At 29.8% G+C, this 23,311-nt stretch overlaps 1 protein-coding gene across 1 annotated transcript in view; it reads left to right on the top strand.

Moving 5' to 3' along the window:
- The first annotated feature begins 5,194 nt into the window (after window positions 1-5,194).
- The window catches only part of LOC113393064 (lachesin-like), an 89,740-nt gene continuing 71,623 nt past the window's right edge, over window positions 5,195-23,311 (top strand). The window contains exon 1 of the mRNA XM_026629757.2: window positions 5,195-5,518. The gene's annotated coding sequence lies outside the window, so the exon portion shown is untranslated. The remainder of the gene's footprint in view (window positions 5,519-23,311) is intronic.

The raw sequence follows: 23,311 nt of genomic DNA, 5'->3' as shown, positions 1-23,311 counted from the left end.
TTAAATTGAATTTTGGAATAACCATGTAGCAGCAAACAAAAGCGGATTATTACGGCGCTCTCAGTTCGACTGAATGAGTTTTAATGTACGTCCTGAAAATTTAGATTCATTATTTTTTTAATAAATTAAAGCGAAGCTTAGACACAAATATTTAACATTCGAAATTTAAAATCGTATTTAACAGGCTTATTAACGGTTTTATTTTCAACACGGTTTATATTTACTGCATCTCAGGGGCGAATAAAATAACCTTAATAATCTAGTAAACTAATAATCTGTTGGGATTTAGTAGCCCGGCATATCATTACATGCAGAATGTCGTCATACTAACGAGCTGCGAGCAAATAACTCCTCATAATACCACAGGGAACTCGAGGACCATAGATGCTGTCTTTACATTCGTTTTATAAATAACACAAATCGAAATTAACTCTTTTAAACTGTTCTATTTTTAATTTTCGTTTCAACTTACTTTGCATGTTAAAAAAATAAAACAAAAATATTTTCTTCAATTTAAATTTAGTCGCATTTATATTTTAAATTATTATAAGAAAAATATTGCAAACATTTATATAAGTTTTATTTTTATTTATATTGAAAGCCATATCAAGAGATATATGTAGTTGATTAGGGTTTCGAAGAAACATTGATTTAACTATGTTCGTGGTTATTTACGCATCTTAGCTCAAATAATGTATGTAATAGAAATATAGTTCATTAAAAAATAAATAGATTGCTATTTCATAAGAATGAATTATGTAATAATGAAATACTCTAATCGTGAATAATTGAGATAAAATATTATGAAAGTGAACTAGCATAGTTTAAACGTACGCCCTGACATAGAGTGTGGTTAGCGCGCATATTTACCGGCAACTCAGTTTCTCTGTTATTAATAAAGCCTAGATTAAAAACATCACATATATGTGGTTTAAAATACATCCTTTGAGACGCGCTCTACGGTAATATTAGGTTTTTTTTTTCAATTTATAGTTCTAAAGCGCCACTTAAGATATTTAATATTTTATAGTTCTCGTAATACGAATCGAAGTTTTTAATTTTATAAAAAACTTTGCTTAATAATTCATGATATTTATTTCTTAAAAAAATATATCTGTATAATAAAAATAAATATAGTGACTATGTATTGTGTTCGAATTATTCATTGATTTCCTACGAGTATATTTTCTTTTGGTTGGTTAATAATAATTAAGTAAACTTTTTCTATTGAAGTATAATACAAAGAAATTTATCGCTTCGAAGTTACTTTTGTATATCTCATTTTCTTTGTCTTCAGCCATCTTATACTTTAACTTTGTTTTCGTGAAGTTCATACAAACGAAATGGGAAAAAAATTGGTCGTCGGTTCGAGAGAATCTCTCCCAGAATTTAACATTTATAAAATCCGTTGAAGGCCAGAGTTGAGCAAACTGTCGACGAATTTTTGTCGGGACCCTAAAGTTAGCATTTCATAACTCTTTGCCGGAAAGATAACTTCCAACAAGTTTCCCCTGACATAGCAATCCTTGCTCTTAGACTTTAAATATAATATAAACGATTTGAAGATCTTTTTTAAAAAGGACATTTATAATATTTAAAGACGAAAAGATGGTATAAGCTTCTAGGATGAATTTTAAAAAAATAGTGTGTTTTTGAGCCACCATTTATGTTCTCTGCTAAAATGGTCTTGATGACTTTTTTGTGATCCATTAAAGAACCACGCATCCTTTTACAGATAACAAAAAAACAAATATATTGTTATATCAATTTCAAAAAAAGAATACTTAGAACAAGCAATTTATTTGTTTAGCGTAACGTCTGTCTTGTCACAGACCAGCAATCTCAAGGACCAGCTTACCGAGCAAGAGATATCACATAAGTTACTCTCTATTTTACATAGTTTCATAATCTGATAGGACAGTTATCTACACAACCAGAGGGAGATCACGCTGATCGCCTTTATGTGCTTTTCAAAACAAGGAAGTCTGAAACTACAAAAGTCCTAAGCCCAGACTTCTTCAAATAATTTCTTGATAAACAAACAATTTTTACGGGGGCTTTATAAGATGACTACTAAATCAACAAGTTAGTTAAGTTCTTTTTATTTTTATACAGTTAATATACACTCATAAATTTATCGTGTATAAATTATACAGGTTATATTACAGATGAAAAAAATATATATAAAACATTGTCAAATAATAATAATTTAAAAAAATACGCATTTTTTTTGTTGGTAATAAATGAATATCAACTAATAAAGATACTTAAAATATGTAAATAATTTGTCTTAAATATAATATTACTATATTATTAAATTGGATTGTTTATATAATAAGTGATTTGTTAAGAATAATAGTTAAAACATGGACATTTCGTACAATTAAGCCCTATTCAACGTTCCTGTATAAACTTACGATATAACAACTTTCATAAGATGTGTCAAACAACAGAATACTTGAATTTGATGTCAAGGAGTTAAGAAAGGGGACGTTTAATTTTGTGATTTCCTTAATATTATGATAAATAGCCTTAAAATTCCATAGTTATTATCTAATAAGGCATATTGTTTTTAATGTTGGGGAAATGGAAGCTGAACAAACACAAAAATAGCGAGGTTTGAAGACAGCAGACGTCATCCTACCATATCGGACATGGCTTTAGAACCGATGTCTCCCACTCGATCAAACATGACAATCTTTACAAAATATCGCAGGTTTGAATCCTGTTGAGCAATCATTTGCCTAATGATTTTGGACAATCACATGTTATTACTGTATTTTTTTTATGGTTAAAGATTTTATCACTAACGTTAATATAATTATCATAGATATTAATATATCATAATGAAAGTTTATTATGAACGAGTTATACCGATTTCGTAACGTCACGTGAGGCCATTGTTCTGGAGTTTGGGCACTTCGGAGCAAACTTCCACGCTCAAGTGTTTGTGCTCTCGGCTCTTTAGTAAATTGTTATTCATAGCTCCGTATAAACGCTGGAAAGAGTGCTCCATACTCTTATCTTACGTTTAATATCTGTATCAACTAAATTACTTGTCATTGTTTTATTTCAGTTCTTGTTTAAGTTATGGTTTATTTACTAAAATGTCAAATGTATATTACAAATTTGTTCATGAATTTTATTTATTAGTATTGAAACGAAATGGAAATTAATGGCGATCCGTTTATTGAACTTCAACTACGAGATAGTTCCCTGTTTGACGTTCCGCCAGAGTTAGCAAACAGTATAGAATCATTATCGAAATCACTAAAAATGTATACTGTCGGCTTTAAGATCTCACTCTTCTATGATAAATTTAACATTAATCAATACTATTTTGAAAAAAAAAAAACTTTTTTTTAAATTAAAAGTTTTTAATGACCTATATAAAGTTATATGAGAAATTAAGGTTTCTTTGTTAATATTTTTATATATTTTCTTTATTCTGTTCGTATAGCTACTATTTTGTAATAAATAAAAATCAAGTATATCAGATTGTAGATTCTACTAAGAATTCGTAAAGACTTAATAATTATTTTATGACATTTATATATTCTGTGAAACAAAGAATACTTCGTTTATAAGTTTTCATTTCTTTTTGTGTATAAATTTTCTATTTATAAGCTTAAATAGGCTATTATAATAGCACTAGACTACAGTATTGATAACTATCGATCTATACCTTTGGTAATATATTTTCCATCGACATTCCCCATTCAAGAATTCTCGTAACACCTTACTCGAACATTCTGGGGAATACAATACAAAGACCACTAAAGCGATCGCCGTGAATTCAATAATTCTTCGTAATACGTAATGTGGGAATTGTAAGAGTTGCAACATCGACACCACCGATGAATCGTCGCCAACCATCGGTACCGAGAACGAAGTGAACTTCACTTCTGGCTCACGCTTCGAGCAGTTGACACTAGGCTAATTAGTTGATAGGATAAATGTAATTTCTTTACTTCTGGTTCTTTAATAAATAGTTTTAGAAATAAAACGTTTTATTTGCGCCTCTCGGGCTCGCTCATTATAACTCGCTCAATCCGAATATTTGTATCTATTAAAAGCATGTCACTTTTAATGCGTTCATTTTAAGGATATAAAAAAAAATCTTATCTTTTTTTTGTTACATATATAATACGAAAATTGCGCTGAATGACTATTGTATGAAATGCTAAAAATCAAAAAGCTAATTAAGTGATTCACAATTCAGCATCAGCCTGCGTAGCTATAATGTGTATGCATTATGAAATAATATACCATTTTAGCCAAGACAACTAACCAGTGGTCGTGATTAATCCATATGATAATGGTAAAACTATACCATATAATTTCATTCAAGTTAATGCGATAAATAACAAGTCAAACTGTATTTAAAGCGTCGTTCCTTAAATATTTCCCATAAGCAAACGGATAAAAGATTTGTCTTATAATAAATGAATAGGAACGGAAACGAAAAGTGCTTCTATAATTTCGTTGGTTACTTTGAAGTTCTTTGAAGTCAACGTAATATTTTCTCTATTCAAATTGCAGTCGAATTTAAATGACTAACAAGCAATGTTGTTAAGAAATATTGTATAATTTGTATATTTTTTAGAATTAAATAAAAATAGGTAAGACTCATATAAATTATATTTTTGACGTTAATGTATGAAATATTAGTAGAGAAATGGGTCTTTTAAGGTTCATTTGAATTGTTGAAAACAAAATTTCGAATGATTTACCATTTTTTTTAAATTTATTTATCTTTGAAGATATTATAACAGTAATAGAAAGAAAAATATATTTATAGGAATGCTGTAACCAGCGTTTTAATAAAACTTTTGCATGAAAACTTAAAGAAAAATAAGGACAACAATAGTTTTCGTAGTTCAACAGATGAAACACTGACAACAGACATGCGCAAATATTCAAAAGATTCATTTCGAACAGGACGTATCTACTCAATCGATTTTTGAATTTTATACCTTATTTCGTTGCAATGAGGTTCCGATATTTAAAAAAAACTTAGTATTTTTGTGTGCAACAGTGCAATAGTAAGCAATCGTGAAGATGTGTCCTAACATAATTCGCACATACGTGCAGTCGGTGCACACAGTCAAATAAAATGTAATATGTACAGAACCGTACTAAGTTGTTTTTCGTATGTGTACGTACCCTGTATATATATATTTTCGTGAAAGCAAGATAGGGCAAGAGAGGAAAACGTTGGTAGTAAAATCGGCTGAAACACCGGCCGGGAGTTCTGTGACAGTTGTCAGTATATTGTGAGACACGGAGAGGGATGGTTGTGTCGGGCACGGTGAATTTTGGCGCTCGATCTCTCGATTTCCCGCGCATTAGCCGCCCACGTGGTTATTTACTTGAATGAATCAAAGGAATGAAAGTTACTGTACGGTAAAAAATAAGGCCGTGGTATAATGAATTGGTGTTTATGTTTAAAAACAATTATTATAAACTTATGACTGTGGCGTGCTGTTATTATTGTTGTCTTCGTTCGATTGAGGAAGTAAGTTAACTTTATCGTAATAATAATGAATAATTTTATAAGAACACAAAATGTTAAATTATAAATACAATAAATATTAATCTTTAACAATGATTTATATTATTTTCAAAACATTGAAGAGAAATATTGTTGCTCATTTTTATAATGTATTAAAAATATATTCATCTTTTAATAATATAAAAATTATAAACTATTCTATAAATTAAAAAAATAATAATACTTAATTGAATATGTTTTTAAGGTTTCGTTTGAATTATATATTTCTTAAAAAGACTCTGTTCACAATTTTTAAAAGCATCCCCGGGGGTCAACTGTTGTAATGTGATCTTGTTTCATCATTGTTTATCGAGGTTGTCTGAAATTCAAGTCGATATTGTCTATAAAGCCAATAAATAATGTTATTGTGAGTGAACCAGTATTTGAATGCCGTAAACCTAAAATCAACAATCGCATTATGTTTAAAATACTAATTCACGAAGATACCTAACGAAAGCAAAGAACTTTTAAAAAAATAAGATACTTTAGCAATGTTGAAAAATATAATATTTCTTTTATTAATTTCGTACCTCTATTTTATTACATCTATAATAAAATTTGGAAAGAAATAGCTATAAATATGAACTGAGTACGACGTCAAATGTTATATGATAATTTGAAAGGAAATTTACATAAAGAAATTACATGAAAGAGGGCGAAATCCTTAATAATGAGAGGGAAGGAAATTCTGCAGGAGGTAATGAAATAAGGATTTACGACATCCGTAGCACAGCTCTCACGTAGCACGGTGGCAGCGCTACGTTCACTCATTTTGCACGTGTAAAATTAAGCGTTACTTTAAAATAACGATTTTTGTATTACAAACATATTCCCTATTCAATATATAATATGGCATAGCAAACATTTTGAGGAACTCTCTGTAATATTATTGTATCATTAATTTTAGTTTTTACCAAGTCCGTGTTAAGGAACGAGACAGTGTTGTTAAGCTAATTATCGATCTTTCTGCTAAATAATTATATTCACCATAGTTTTTAATTGAAACAATTAAAAATTCATTTTATCATTTAAAATAATATTTGGTTTCATTAATTGGAGCGAGCGGACAATGCAAGTTTTCTGCTTTATACGTATAATAAATCTGCATAACATATGAAGCAGCCTTTGTAAGGCAATTAAGATATAATTTCATAAGAAATTTTATAAATAGAAGAATATAAGTTTTTTTTCATAAACAGATTGAGTAATACATTATAAATAATAATCAGAATAATATTAATAGTGCTCAATCATATATGATTTAGGCGATATATGCGCCATAGATAGGCGTAAATAATTTTATTTTTTTGTAATAATTTTCTCCCATTAAAATGAGTTATAATATTTTTAAGTAGGGTTAACATTTATACTGTAATATTTGATCGAATGCATGTTCTTCTCTAGATATATTATAATTAAAAACATGCATCTATATCATACTTATTTCGTATCGGAGTTTTTATGCGTTTTTATATGTTATCAAAACAATCTACAATAAAAAAAGTTCTTTCAAACCCTTAGATGCTGACCGATTTCAGTTTCAATTTGAATGTGTGTACGATAAAAATAAGTAGAAATCGTAAACAGAAATAAAACTGGTTACAGCCAGTATCGGCTTCGAAGATGACATCACTTATCACTTTCTCGGATTTTTACCCGATTATTGCTTAGTAAAGGATGATAATGCGTTTAACATGCATATTTTATGTAAAATGTTATATAATACATTCTTAAAAGTGTAACCAGTGTAAAATGTATAGCTAGGTAAGGCTGTGTGAGCGCGTCTGGGTAGGTACCACCTACTCATCAGATATTGTAGTATTGTTGCGTACCGACTTGAAGGGCGAGTGAGCCAGTGTAACTCCAAGTAAAAGGGATATAACATCTTAGTTTCCAAGGTTGGTGACATTTCGGCGATGTATAGAACGGTCAATATTTCTTACTTTCGTACCTACATCGGAAAATAAACAACTTAAATAATAAAATTTTAATCACATTATGTATGATACTGATGATATACAGACCACGAGTCATTATTTATCTTTAGTCCAAAGTAATTGGGGTATTGCTATATAGCTTGTTTAAAAATAGTATTTTTTCAATCTTTTGAGGGAATAATAGAATTAATAGATAATAAACACGACGTAACCGAAAATCTATTTAACAACAAACAAAAGTTGACTGCCTTGTTGATAAAGTGACTGGATATGACTTAATAACCCGAGGCCCTGGATTCAAACCGCAAGTCTATTAGATAAAAAAATATTGGTTTTTTCCATCGCAAAATTTTTAATAATAGCCCGGTGTCTGAAAATTGGAAGTGAAGTACATCTCTAGTACATCGGAAAGCACGTAAAACCTCCTAAATTATTAGTTTGCCGTCTCATCGGATAATTATAGTAAGGAAATAAGGAGTGCAACTGTATTTGATCACACACATGTGCACTATTAGTCTTGCGTAGTTGGCTTGTCTCCTTGTTTTGCAGATGGCTGTGGCCGAAATCGGTTAGGACGACGTCAAGTGAATAGTTAAATATTCCCTGAGAGTGTAGAAATTTTAAAAAGTATACATAATTTAATAATATAAATTAGTTTTGAGAAGTTCAAATCAACACGGCTTAAGTAATGTTGATAAACATCGGCTACTAACGTTTGCAGATTACCGTAACGTACAGTATAATAATTATGGTAATACTAGCTAAACCCAACTAAGTATGACATTTATATGTAAATTATACAAGTAATTTTCACATACTTAACTGGCCTATCCAGTATTATTACATCCTTACACACGATATATAATATATTTCCATCCATTTTAATATCTCTAACTGCTATAAATTGAAGTAAATCTGAATTTGAATTTTAATTCTTCGTATTCGTATTTTAAAATTCGTATAACTTAGAATACAAAATAGAAGAAAACAAAATTTTCGCTTTTTAATTTCCGTTACAAAGACATTCCATACAATCCTATAGAACATTTTGAAAAAAGTCTCATTAAAAAAATATATTGCATAAATATTTCGTAAACGTCAATTCAAAGTATTAAAATGTTTAAAATTTATCCCACTGATACGCAAATATATCGTCAATTTACTACTAACATTTTTTAATTTATCCATACTAATATTATAAATGCGAAAGACAGAGTTATCTGTCTGTCTGTCTCGCTTTCACGCCATAACTACTGGCCCGATTTAAATGAAATTTAGTACACAAATAGTCTAGAGACTGAGAAAGGACTTAGGCTACTTTTTATTTGGAAAAAAGTGCTGTAAAGGGATGAAAAGGGGGATGAAAGGTTGTAAGTTGTTGAAAGTATTATCATTTTTGGAACTAGAAGCATAAAACTTATATTTTATTTCATGTACTTGACCTTTTATAAATAGATGACTATTGTATAAAATAATTTGTATGAGATTTGAGATAAATCATTTTCGAAACAATTCTGTGAAAGAAAATATAAGATTATACATTTTGTTCCATAAAATATGTTTAAAGAATAATTATATTTCATCGTATCTGGTTGTTACTGGTTATTACTTGCTATTTTATTATATTATAAATATACTTTGTAAACTAAAAGTAATTTTATTTCTATGAATAATCATATAAACTAGAGCAATAGCATACTTGATGTTATTAATTTCTCTGTATTTTATTTATACATCTAAACTTGAATGAAAATATGTTATTACATAAGGCAGACTTAATGCCCTGGGGCAGCCTCCAACGGTCAACCTTTAGATCTGAAAAAAATGAATAAAAAAGGATATGAATATTTAAAACTGATATACTCGCACTCAAAATCAAAGTGAATTTTAGCACATCAACATCTTATATAAAACCTCTAGGCACATAAAATAATATAAAAACATGCTTACAGCACTAAAAGAAAATAATATTAATAGAGCCTCGTTCGTTAGAGAGTTCTCGTTGTTTACCCGTTAGGGCCTTAAATGAGCAATTTTTATAATTGATTTAACGTATAATTGTAAAATTTCTGAGTTCTATTCATCGTTTAATTATTTTCAAATATTGATACAAAATGTTTTAAATTTCTGTTAGAAAAACCGCTTAAAAGTTTCTATCTACAAATTAAACGCTTTATATAGTGGTGTTCCAATATAAAGGATGACTGAACTAGAGTAATTACAGAGACAAGGAACATGTTATGCTTCGCCTTACAAATGGAGATACACTGAACATCGGGCTTTAGCCTAAGATCAGACTCCGTGAACAAACGTGACCACTTATTAGTCAAGTCTACTCCCGCAGATCTGCTTTCATTAAAAATTAAAGTGATTTACAGAATCACCCATTCAACAAACTGGTTGAACCAGGTGTTTATACTACAGTTTAAATGGATATCCATTATGAAATGTTTAATAGATATGAAAAAAATAAGCTCAGTAAAAATAGTCGAGTGCTATTCAGGTCACTTCAAAACGAAAACATAGTTGGTAGTAAAAATGTCATTTGCACGTGCATTTGAGCTATTGTATACAGGGCAACAAATAAGATAAACATTAGTAGTTCTTATTTGAATACACATAGAGTCTACAATGCATGGAACCTTTGACGATGTTCACACTGTACAGAACAAGAATGCCTTTGTTTGAATGAACAAAGAGTATGCATTTACGCCCGTGCTTAGTTATGTACGTAGTAAATTTTCTGTGACGACAATGTGTTATCAGAACTTGTGCAATATTGGTTGTCATATAAATCAGATTGGCTTAACATGAATTTTGTTTTATTACACTGTGTGGAAGTTTTATTACTAATTTAGATAAAGAATAGTGTGATGTATGTATTTTTATTAAATTTTTACAACAACGCAATCTATATTTGTTTATATTAAAGCAACTGCAATGTAACTGATAAGTGATCAACACAGACTTGTCTATAATTACTGGGTCGCCCACGAAACTTAACGTTATTCAAAAGATTTTTAGAAATTTCGGAACATGTGAAAGATTTTGTTTTGATTTAATTTCATTGTAAACTGACGACGACTGGTCGCGCGTTTTACATTTTTATTTTATTTTTTTACTAGCTGTTACCCGCAGCTTCGCTCGCGTAGAATATGAATATATTTACAAATTAACTTAAAATATTACGTTAATGTAAGACCTCTTTGCATACCACATTGGTGTGTATTTCAGCCCTTAGGGTAATACTCATTTATACGTAACTACTCATTAGTCAGTAGCCCAAAAATAAAGTTTTATGTTTCTAACTTCAAAAATGACGGACTTCCAGACTAACCTGTATACAAAATGTCAACCCCTACTTTTTCCCTATAGGCGTAAAATATCAAGAAACGCTTAAATACACGTATCTACTCATTTTTGATCAGTATCCCAGAAATAAAGTTTCATATTTCTATCTTAAAAAATGACAGATGTCTATACAAACTTTCAACCATTATTTCACCCCCGTAGGGGTAGAATATGCAGAAACACTTAAATAAGTATTTACTCATTTTTAATCAGTACCCCAAAAATAAAGTTTCATGTTTCTAACTTAAAAAATTATGGACTACCATACAAACGTTCAACCCCTATTTCACTTTAGAGGTAGAATTTCCAAAATTCACTCCTTATTTGGTGTCGTGTTTATAAGTGTATAGCCTAAAATTTAAGATTTATGCTTTTAGTTCGAAAATTGATAATACTTTCAACAACTAACAACCTTTCATCCCCCTTTCCAACCCTTTACAGCACTTTTTTCCAAATAAAAAGTAGCATATGTCCTTTCTCAGGCTCTAAACTATTTGTGTACCAAATTTCATTTAAATCGGTCCAGTAGTATTGGCGTGAAAGCGAGACAGACAGACAGACAGAGTTAGTTAGCTATTATTCATTTTAGAATATTAAGGCAAATAAATAAAACCGCATAGCATTTGAAATTAAGCAAATGTGTCACATTTATAACATTTTTTTACTCTGAGCCAAACCTTCGGAATCAAATTGCTTATAAAATTATTACGCGTTTATATCCAATCTATAAATATACGATTTAAGTGGATTATTCCAAATATATATATTTTTTAAATTTATAATGTGTCTTACGTTATTACCGACTTTGTGAGATTTTCATTTCAACGCCCTCAAAATTTTGGGAGCGAGGAAACTGTTAATAGATTTGAAAGTCGATATTTCACGGATTTAACGTCAACATTAAAATTCAATATGTGGGCACGAATGCAAAGTTTACGAATAAATACTGTAATTTATTAATTAAGATGCTGGAAATCTTAATAAAGGTTTTAGCTTCTTTATTAAGTAAAACTTCCTTATTGCATAATATTTTTTCATTCGGGATAATATTGTCAAGACGAAAGATATTATAATGATATATATGAATTAAAATCTTCGTAAACGTTCCGTATATTATTTTAAAAATTACTGCAATCAATAACGCAGATCTGCAGTGCAATTTCACAAAGTTAAGAAGAGTTATATTTCTCATGTTGAAATAAGTTTCTGCAGTCGAGATAACAAGTAAAGTAAAGGAAAAATCCGACGATACTTCAGAAAGAGTCGCAATCAGCTCTAGATAAAGTTCAAACCTGCTGGATGACAATCGAAAATTCTTGAAAGCACCTCAACACTATAGCAACCTCTTTAGTACTAGAATATTTGTTAGAAGCAAGGACAATATAAAACAAGCGTGTTGCTTACAAATAATTCCGCAGTGGGATTTATGTAAGACCGGTTATATATTCTTATGTAGTCATTAAATTATTTATACATCTACCTCCTAGTCTTAAATAATGTTCCAGTTTGAACGGCAGTGAGCCAGTTTAATTATAAGAACATGGGTCATAACATCTTGGTTTCCACATTTGGCGATTGTCGATATATAAAAATAATTTATATTTTACACTTTCTATGCGCTTACTTTTTACCATCCGATGGCTCACATAGCCTATTTTTTTAATATATTTAAAAAATGTAAAATAAAATGCGTTATGTTTAAAAAAATAATTTTTACGTTCAACTTTATTGGTTTTCTGCCAATGTTAAAAACTGATACGTTCAAGCACATGTTCGTATCATTTTACTCAATTTGAAACCTAAAACCGTAAAAAAAAACATTCTGACGATCGCCTATTAGTTCTGTTATATTTTTCAGTTTGAATATATTTTAATTTATAAAAAAAGACTAAAAAAGTACAACCAGTGGGTACACAGTTTAATATCTCACACAATATGCGTTCTCTTACTAGTAGTGATGTTTGAATGATTCGATATCATCGATATACTTAGTTATCGAGCGTCCCTTACTTAAGTAATAACGAAGAAACTGCGATATGTCATAAAATCAAAATATTCTTAATTCTAGTAGGATCCTAAAAGAACTTTTGAATCGTCAAGTTATAGTTTTGAATTAAATGTAGAATTCTGAGATTATATTTAGATTCCGAGAAGAAGTCTCGGTAGAATATGCTTTTCGAACCACCGGTTCCGAAGAACCGACAAGAAACTCAGTAGTTACTCTTTTCCAAAATTTTAATTGCAGAGTATGTCAGTAAATTACAACATTTTTTTTTAACTTCCTGCCTCGAATTCAATAAAAACGAAGTCCACGCTTTTTATTCTTTAATATAATCTTGTATTGAGTAATTTGCCTTATTTATCAATGTTTTTTTGATATAAACTTTAAATTTTTTACTGTTCAACTTAAACGTAACTGTGGCATCTTTTTATAGAAACGAATACCGTGCCCCAGGAAGGATCTATTAACTCATATAATCAAATGTATATTATAAATATAGCTAAGATCAATAGATATCTGATGTCCTCCGAACCAATTTATCAACCTTCTTAAAGAAGACTACGCATCAACGTGAAACACATAAAAGTGCACAAGTGTGCGCGGAAACTTAGAAACAATTGGAAAGAGCACAGGCACAGGTTTTCCCAGGCACTGGAATGTGAACACTAGCTTTTTCTGAATCCTCGGTTATTACTGAAAATTTCTCAACAAAGAAACATTTAGCTTTTTGACATTTGTCTGTGTGTGGATTTTAGCATAAATGAATATTTAAAGTAACATTACAATGAGAAATAATCAGTTAATTTTTTTAATTTATAATTATATTCAATTGAAGTTTACTAGATAGTTTATAGAATAGATTAATTTGAACAGATTGTAGTTTAAATCTGGGCAAGCACAAATATTTCATGTGTTTCATTTGTATTTATAATTTAAGTCATGCTCAGAGAAGGAAAACGTTGCAAGGGCACCTGCACTTGTTGGTCGACGCTTTGCCTTTGCAGCAACGGGGTGGAATATATGAAATACAGGGTAATCTTCTCAAAAAAAGGAGCCTTTGTATAGCACTTATCAAAACCATCGGATGGTAGGACTTTGTACAGGATCATCTACATAGGTGCTAGGACCTCGGAAAAAAAATATAATCTGATAGATAGATTTGCTTTTTTTTGTGTTTAGTCTAAGATTTCTATATTTCATGTTTGTGGTGTACAAAAAATTTGATAAAAAATATGATATTATTTTTTAATTCAGAGTCGCTGCTGACTTAGATTCAATTAAAATATATATGGATATACGTAGGTAAAGTACTTATAGATTTACCTTTTATTTCCGACTTAATAGTTTATTGAAATTTTAAAAGTCAAGTTATATATAATGTTTTTTATTTATTTCGAATCAAAGTTACATAATATATATGAAATAAATTTAGTTAAAATATTCTGTACTCATTTATATTTTCTGTAACAAAGATAGCATAGAAACGAGACGAAATAAACCCAAGGCAAAGATTTAAGCCGATCTCAGACCGCCCTGCTTCGCTACTCAGTATAAATATATGGATTATTCAGAAAATCGATTTCCATTTTCCACTCCGATAAGAAAATTGCTCCTATAGATTTAAGAAGATATAAAGTTCGCGCGAGTCTTTAATTATTTATATATGCTTTATAAGGCTTTTTTATTCTAGTGTTCGCCCAGTGATCGAAATTCGATCACAATCATTGTTGAACAAATTTGGGGAAAAACATTTTACGAATCATTTTATCTTACTGGCAACACTCATTAATAGCTACGAAACAAAAAAAAAAACATTTTGAGGAGAAAAAGGTAGTATACGCATGGGTATAAAATAACAGATTTAATTAACATATAAAAATAGTTCGGACAAAGATAAAAAAGGTATTAGAAGATTTTTAAAATTGCATTTTTACTATTTTATTTCACTTCTTTTGTTATTATTTGATTATGCTCATCATATGCTTAGAAATAAGAGCAATTTAAACAAAACATCACTGTAATGTAAATTATATTGATTAAGAACTTGAATTACAGTTACTTGTTATGTAATCGTCAATGATGAATATATTACGTATCGGTTAAAATAAAAGTTAACATTTCTAGGAACTTTTTAATTTAAAGTTAGTAAAAACTATAACAAATCTAATAATGAATTAATAATTACAACTGTCGCCAGATGAATACATTTTGTTATTGCTCTTATCACATATTAAGGTAGGCGTTTTAATTTAAAACGTATATCCGTGAAATGACTTCGTTTCAGTTACATTGAATCCTTTTCTCGTTATCGGAAAAACTTATACAAATAAATATTAACCAACAATATATATATAACAAACGTGGCACTTTAAAAAAAAATAAAAATAAAAGGAGCAATATAATTTTGCATACGTAACAAATTCTTCTCTGAATTCCTTATTGTTAGCTTTTTTTCCCAAAGTATATATTACAAGAGTTCTTTGTTAGCATTGGAATATTAAGTAACACAATACTAAGGGAACCTTCGGCATATTTTTTTTATTTTACTTTTTTTTATGTAAGCGATACGAGCATTCACGGTGAACCCATCTGTCCCCTACTAAACTACAGAGGGATGAGATGTTTTGCTGAATAGACTTGTGACTCTTTTCTCCACGAACAGGGCATAGAGGATGTGAGCACTAATGTAAAGTCTCAGTACTATATAAATAGATTCCAATTTAAATAAATACCTAATATATATTATAAACTTGGCTCTTTCGTTTGCTCGTAAGTTTGCTCTTTCATTAGGTAGGACATGACTGTTAATTTTTTTTTAATAATGAAAACTCATAATATAGCTTTATAATTTTTAATATTTTGCTTTTAAATTTTTATTATACAATAAATTTATCAGAAAATGAGTTTAAGGCATAATAATAATTAGGTTTTACCATAAACTATATTATTAATAACTTAAGCCTAGTTATAAATCTACTTCATAGAAGCACTTATGTTAAAACCTATTATTACTTTATAATATAAACGTGTTAATCTTAAGATAGATAGATCAACAAAAAGGAAAAATAAAGTAAATAAAAAATTTGTTTATGTCTTGTTAGTCAAACTCTTACTCATGTCAGCAGGAGGATGACTTAAAAGTATTCAACCCGACTGTTCCAATGCGGATCGTTGGATTCATATTCGGCAGATTTTTTTATAATATATAAATAATATAATAAATAAATAGAAGAAAAATAGTGTCACTTGGATTTATTCGAACTATTTTTTTTAATAATCGCACTTACTTTACAAACTTCCATATCTTTTTTTAACATCCTAGTTTTTTTTCTATGTTTTAAGTATATGAGCGGTGATTTAAAAAGCAGTACTTTAGAATTCACCGTGGTGATTATGATACCTATACATGGTGATTCCATCCATTGAAAAAGGCTTGTTTTAATAGGGCGGTCAATTTTATTAATAAAATCCTAAATAAAAATTTAAAATTATTTGTATGTAAAAATATTTAAGTTTAGTTTCAATTAATTAGAATAATTTCTAACTTCCAATATCCACACCCTTATGTTTATCCAGCCATGTCACGTACAAATCAAGATTAAATTCAGAGCGAATTGAAATCGAAACAATCTCAGAATCAATCAAGATGCTCAGGATCATTAAACTTAATACAGTGTCAGTTCAGTAAACGCAGGGGACCTCGGGTGTTGCATAAATAGGGCTAAATTGGACTCCTCCGAAATTCAGCCACATACTGACGCCGGACTAGGTCCTTGGGGACGGGGCGGCGGGAGGAGGGCACAAAGTTAGGAACTTCAGAGTTTGCATTGTTGGTCCGACCGCTATGACTGGGACTAAATTCACATTGGGATTGAATTGGACATAACGTTTCCGCTATCGCCGAATTAAATCATCGACATTTGCTTATATGGATAGTGCTATTTTAACTTTTGTTGTGAACTTTTATGCTTCGTATAGTCGAAACTTTTTAAACGATTTGAACGCACAGACCAGGATAAAACATTATCTGTTGTTAGTTATGTAATCATTATTTCAAATGAAAGAAATATATAGTTAACTTTAGGCATATTCTTGCTTAGTAAGTAGTAGTAAATGAGAAAGATAATAACTACTCGTTATTTTAACTTTTGTATTTGATTCTTTAATGTACAAGTATAAAATGACGTATGATAGATAAATTCTCTTGGTACAACGATTCAACCCATTGTGACCACTCATGTGAGCTAGTTTCTTTATTGCACGTTTACTTCTTGGTATTAATATTGTAAGAGGTTACATAATGTTGTCCGAGAGGTCGATCTTTCAGATTTTCGGCCGTCACTCATAATAAAAAAAAAATTATTGTAATCTAACCGAAACTTAGTTTCTCTCACTAGTTCTTCTGAAAATTATTTTTAACCGACTTCGAAAAAGGAAGCGGTCTCAATTCGGATGTTTTTTTTTGTTACCTCGCAACTCGATAATTTATGAACCGATAATGAAAATTGTATTTTTTTGTTTGGAATTGTATACTATTTACGATATCAATATAAAATATATTGCAAATAATCTAAAAAAGGTTTCGAATTTTATTGATTTTCTCAGAATATTATTTGAATTTGTTTTTTTTTTATTTAAAATTATATATATACATATATTTTTACATACGCCAATGTATTTGTCATCATGTCATGTGTTTTTAATATTTAATAAAAATGTTGACTTTGACTATATTATTATATCGTCGAACGTCGAACGAACGTCGCAAACAGTGGTGGCTGTCGAAAATTGTAAATTGTAAAACATATAACTTATTAGATAGGCTACTCTTTGGGATTAAGCGATTGCTCTCTAGACATATCAAGTACATACTATTTTTTTATTGTAAACAAATGAGGTTTGAGATATCATTTACAAAACGTTTGTATATTTTGGAAATCCATGAGTGTTTAATACTGAATATCTATAATGAAAAAAGATTTGGACTCTGATGCTTACACCTATTCTTACGTCTAACTTTCCTTTCAGCGTCGGTAAAAAATAAAAATAAGGATTCATATAAAGATTAAGTATATTACTATTTCAGAGAAAAACCCCGACCAATAAGTAAGTTTTCGTGTACTACCCGAGTAATTTCTATAGAGTGAGTATATATAAGTAATTTAAGCAACGAATTCACGTGAAAAACACTGTACTCAATATATAAAGGTTTATTTATTGCCCACTCACTCCGGGTTAATGTAGAAATTTCCTGTTAAAATGTTGCACCCACGGTTACGCGAAGTTATTTTACATACCGTTTATGCAAAATATGTACGAAATTAAAAAAAAAAGCTGATAATATTTTGCTTTTCATATTCGCTACTTCAAAAGTTAAGCAACTTTTCACTGTTAAATATAAATTTCCGTACTTATTTCCAACAGTATGTTTATATTAATATACTATTTAAACAGACAATTTCGGTTAATAATGGAACTGTCGCCGAAATGTATGTAATAGTGATGTTAAAATATATAATATTTATTTTAACAAATAAAATAAATATGAGAAATTATTCATTCCTTACCTCGTCAATTCGTGGTTAACCTTGGATACTAAATTATTATGTCCCTTGTATTAACGCCGAATCAATGAAATGTATATGATTTGGTTAAAAATAACCGGTACATAACGCTCCAAGTGATTGCTGTTAGGTGGAAAATTATTTGATGACCTACACAGAATAAATTGCAATTGAACATAGCAACTTGAAGTGAATCTTAATTAACAATTTATTTTTCATAAAAATAACAAATCAATAATATTTTTTTTGAACATTAATAAATACGATATATAACATAATTTACTTTATAAGGACTAAGAAAAAGCAATAAATGGGCATAGGAATTCATCTAGTCATTTATATACAGTATTGTCTAGGATATGAGATACTGCTTGACAACGCAATCAAGATAGTCATCGGTCCTATTCATAGATAAAGATTAATGAAACATTCAAGTAGATAAATAGAATAGATAGATAGAAAATTAAAATGAATAGATTTAATCAAATTTAATGTTTGTATGTTTGTCCTTCAATATAAAAGATTAATAGTTTAATGTAAGCTCTTAGTTACACGTACGAATCGTATAAGGATAACCTAGTAAGAAATAAAAATAAAGTTTAAATAAAAATGTACTTCATAAGCAATTCAAATAAAATATATACTGCCGTTAATAATTAATAGAGCCGAGATAGCCCAGTGGTTAGAACGCGTGCATCTCAACCGATGATTGCGGGTTCAAACCCAGGCAAGCACCACTGAATCTTCATGTGCTTAATTTTTGTTTATAATTCATCTCAGTGAATTAAAACATCTTGAGGAAACTTGCATGTGTCTAATTTCAACGAAATTCTGCCATATGTGTATTCCACCAACCCGCATTGGAGCAGCGTGGTGTATATATGCTCCGAACCTTCTCCTCAAAGGGAGAGGAGGCCTTCGCCCAGCAGTGGGAAATTTACAGGCAGTTAATGTTTTAATAATTAATCACTATATGAATCGATACATAATGTAATAAGTTTTATATATTCATCTATCTCAATGAGTCTATAAAAATCTCCTACCGACTCTAATAGTTTACTTTGATGGATTAGAAAGGTCGCGCCTGAGCTTAGTTGGAACATCTTAAATGGCTTTAAGATGGAATTTGTATAAGTTTCTTAACAACAAATAATACTGTATAATTTCCTTAAGCATTTTCTTGAGTGTTACATATTTTCGGTACATCCAACTTAAGTTGTTACGTCGAATAAAAAAAATAACATAAGCTTGTTTAGATGGAAAACACATGTAAATCTTCATTTAAATAATAACATAAAATTGTTGAGAAACTTTAATAATACAATTATGAATACATAAATGTTTTTGAATTATAACAAAAACAGAAAAATACTTGATATTCGTTTACGAATTTCGCCTTAAAATTTCATAACTTTTTTTTTAATACTAGAAAAGATAGTGATTAAAAAACGGAGTAATCTTAGTCGTGCCAAAATTTAAGTCACTCCTGTCGAGTGGCGTAGCGCAATCGCATGGCAATAGCATACATTGTTGCTTCCAATGTATTGTTGTATGCACCTGCGAGTTCCCATTCCTCTTGTTCAGAACTAGAACACACGGACCGCGTCTTTTCATTGCAATTGTATTGTATCGTATTGTCTCGTTTCATTTATTCAGTGCTATGGTTTGGTGACAGTTTCGCCTTTCTTAGCTTGTTTATTGTAGTGTTATATTCGGGTGTTTTAATGCTATTTATTTATGTATGATTTGACATATTAGAAGCTTTAAAACTATTGCTCTAATGGTTTTTGGTCTGTTCGCATGATAAATATCGATTTATATAAAACAATTGAATGAAAATCAATTATAAATATGTCGGTGTTTATTTTGTTAAAGCGATATTATTTGGAGTAAAAAAAAATTCAATAACTTACGCTTCGTATGCATGAAACCATTTCGGCACTGGTAACAAGTTATTATTATACTAGTTTTAACCCGCGTCATCGCTCGCACTTTAGAGGCAGGTCATCAGCTGTAAGGCATACGAAGTAGTCTATGTCCTTCCTTAGAGTTTCAGCTTACTTCGTACTAAATTTCATGAAAGAACAACAGACAGACTGACAGTTGCTTTCTTATTCATAATATAAGTATAGATGAGGCTATATTAGCATTATTGCTGTGTTACGATATTGCATACATTGAGGCATACTACTATTCTCTTGATCAATTCGTGTTATATTTATATAAAGAATTCGTTAATATATTAAAAACTTTTCGTAATATAACCTCTTTATTAAAAACATGAAATGCCCCTTTTTCCAACTGATTAAAACAACGTGCATCTAATACCATTTTCCACGTTCATTAATTAGTTTCCACCATTGTAGCTAAATAAGTTTAGATAAGTTTTTTTACTAGTAATATTAAAACTAAACTTCTTTACTGGGTATATTGTGCAGACCGGTTAAGGTGTATTCTACCAACTAATACCAAAACTTTGATTGATTCTGGTTTGAATCATGAATCAGCCAGTGTAATAGTTGCTATAAGGGATAAAACATCTTAGATCCTGTAATCGGCAGTGCGTTGACAAAGTAAGAAGTGGAATATATTTCTTATAGCGTCTGTTTTTATGCGCACGAGTACATCTTAAAATAAAAATAAAACCTACATAGTACATAATCTAAGGTTTATTTGTACAACCCTTATACATAGTATTGTTGTGTTCCTGTTTGAAGGGTGAGTTAGCCAATGTAACTACAGCCACAAGGGATATAACATCTTAGTTCCCAAGGTCGGTCGTGCATTGACGAAAAATGGGTAATGTTCTTTACAATGACAATGTACATTGGCGGTGGTGACCACTTACCACCAGGCTACCTAGACCATAGTAGGGATCATATTATGTCAATATGCAATTTATAAAAAAAAAAGATTTCAATAAAATCCACTGGGTGTGTGTGTGTGTGTGTATACATTTTAAAGTGCTAGCTTGAAGATAAAATAAAATAAAATAAACGTAGATATAATTTTCCCAGAAAATATTATTAGACTTCATGTGTGTAATGAAAGGAAAAAGAGGTCTACTTCACTTGCATAATTAGTTATTTTGATAAGTAAACATCGCATTAATTAATAGTTGGTAGATCGCGAAAAATTATCGTTCTTTTTCAATGTAAATAGAAGCGAATTATACCTTTTAAACATTGTGCATATATCAGTTATTTTGAAATATATTCCAAATATTTAAACGTTTATTGAGATTAATAATAATGGAAATGATTGTAGGAAAATAAAAAAGGTATTGATTTTCTTGGCAGTTATTCTTGGTAGACTACCATTCCGAACCGGGAACCTTAGATTGGTTTAAAAAATGCTCGCAAGGGCCTACTTGAGTAAAGTATATTAAAAAATATATAACTAAACATCAATAGCCCAATGGTTTATAATGCCTAGCAATGTAAAAGTCGCTGGATTGATCCTGACTATATTGGGCTATTGTCGTACCTAAGCCTAATACAAGTGATAAGCTTAAAAGGAAGGAATATTCTTAATTCCTTAATTAATTTAGGGCATTACTATTCTTTCGAGATTAAAAATAAACACAGGTTAAGGACAGGAAAATTGAGCGCATGTCCAGCCTTGAGCTGCAAAACATCAGAAATGTACTAAATGCAAGAGTTTCAACGAATTGATGGAACTGTTCCTACCAATCTTTTTGAGATTGCATGACACGGGAGCTATAGGTATGTGTTTTTAATATCTGCAAAAGCAAGTATGCGTTTGCGTATTGCATTTTTTGTTTTTACTTGAAGGGATATATGTATTTTTTCAAATATGTGGTTCTTGATTTGACTCGACTCCGAAACATTTAATTTCTAAAGTGAAATAAAACTGCGTAAATTAGTTAGGTATAACAAAGGGTGAATGTGTTTATATTTTTGAAAGAAATATAAGCCATTGTTAAATTGAAATTTTTTTTTTTATGTAGTAGTAACCCTCTAATTGCATTGATGTTTTGATTATATCCCACAGTTTTGAAAACATATATTTTCCTTTACACATGTGCCCTGTCGTTAACAAACTAATCCGAGCGTAGTGTATCAAATGGCACAAAGCTGTGGTCACACGGGATTCAAGCGGCTGTCCTCTCATCAATCATTTTGATATTGCGTGACGCATCAACTTGCGACCCGACTGAGCATCCAAGACATTTCTGTTTACATGTTCGTCTGGATTAAATTGACCGCCTATGGAACCCGAGTTGAGGGTTAAGTCAATAGGCATTACGTTAATGAAAACCTATTTGAGCCTCACAAAAAAAGGTTAGTATATATTTTTTTGTGAAATTCTTGGGTGGGTAATATATAATGGCGTAATTGTACATGTTATTTTAATAATTAATTATTTTATAAATAAAAAGGTACGTGAACGACCTTTTTTATGATATTATACTATTGTAAAAAATTTAAAAATTATATTCTCGTTAATGAGTAAAAGTTAAATTAACATAAGAAAATGAATAATATTATCGTACATGTTTGCAAACATGAATTATTTATGTGTATTTTTTGAACAATAAGGTGCAAATGAAACATAAATTACTGAATATTTTACGTTGAAACGTTTAAAAGTTGCTTAAATTGTTATGTTCAGAAAAAAGAAATACAAATTAAGAAGATAGAATACCAAATAGACGGACAATTAGAAATGCTTAAGACTCGTCTATGTGAGCACATATCGTCAGGAAGCCCCTAGTACTCATAACTTCTATTATGCACAATTATTAATTATTATTTTTATCTTTTTACTATTTTTATTTTTTTACTTTTATACCATAGATAGTATAGATGTGTATGTATATGTTTTTTTTTATAGTTTTAACCGCATTCATGGATTTCTGTTTGACCTAAAGGTTGACTGG

This window comes from Vanessa tameamea, chromosome 12 (genome assembly GCF_037043105.1).
Source record: "Vanessa tameamea isolate UH-Manoa-2023 chromosome 12, ilVanTame1 primary haplotype, whole genome shotgun sequence".
NCBI lineage: Eukaryota > Metazoa > Arthropoda > Insecta > Lepidoptera > Nymphalidae > Vanessa > Vanessa tameamea.
The sequence above is the reverse complement of the archived record's forward strand: the minus strand, read 5'-3'. Positions and strand labels throughout refer to the sequence as shown.